Source organism: Arachis duranensis, chromosome 7, assembly GCF_000817695.3.
Source record: "Arachis duranensis cultivar V14167 chromosome 7, aradu.V14167.gnm2.J7QH, whole genome shotgun sequence".
In the NCBI taxonomy this organism is placed as follows: domain Eukaryota; kingdom Viridiplantae; phylum Streptophyta; class Magnoliopsida; order Fabales; family Fabaceae; genus Arachis; species Arachis duranensis.
Window position 1 is genome coordinate 58,834,051 of NC_029778.3, and position 759 is coordinate 58,834,809.

Sequence of the window (759 nt, forward strand, 5' to 3'; positions counted from 1 at the left end):
AAAATGGAAAGAAATTGATTTTGAAAATATATGATTGAAAAGATTTGATTCGAAAAAGACTTGATTTTGAAAAATTATGGAAACTTGAAAAAAATTTGAATTAAAAACAAAATCTTCCCTCTTGTGCCATCCTGGCGTTAAACGCCCAGAATGGTATCCATTCTGGCGTTTAACGCCCAAAATGCTACCCTTTTGGGCGTTAAACGCCCAGCCAGGTGCCCTGGCTGGCGTTTAAATGCCAGTTTTCCTTTTTCACTGGGCGTTTTGAATGCCCAGCTTTTTCTGTGTGATTCCTCTGTTGTATGTTCTGAATCTTCAATTCTCTGTATTATTGACTAGAAAAGACACACTTTTGAAAAATTTTTTGGATTTTTAATGATGAGGAATAATCAAAATGCAACTAAAATCAAATAAACAATGCATGCAAGACACCAAACTTAGAAGTTTGTATACTACTGACATTAACAAATTGGGAATGCATATGAGAAACAACAAAACACACAAAACAAGAGAATTTAAATATTAGACCAAGTAAATCATCAAGAAAAATTTGAAGATCAATGAAGACACATGAATGAATTCGAAAAACGGAAGAAGAACAGAAACATGCAATTGACACGAAACTTAAAATGAGACACTAGACTTAAACAAGAAACATAAAATATTTTTGATTTTTATGACTTTGTAATTTTTTTGGATTTTTCGAAAATTATATGGAAAAGAAAATAAAGAGATTCAAAATTTTTAATAAGAATTCCA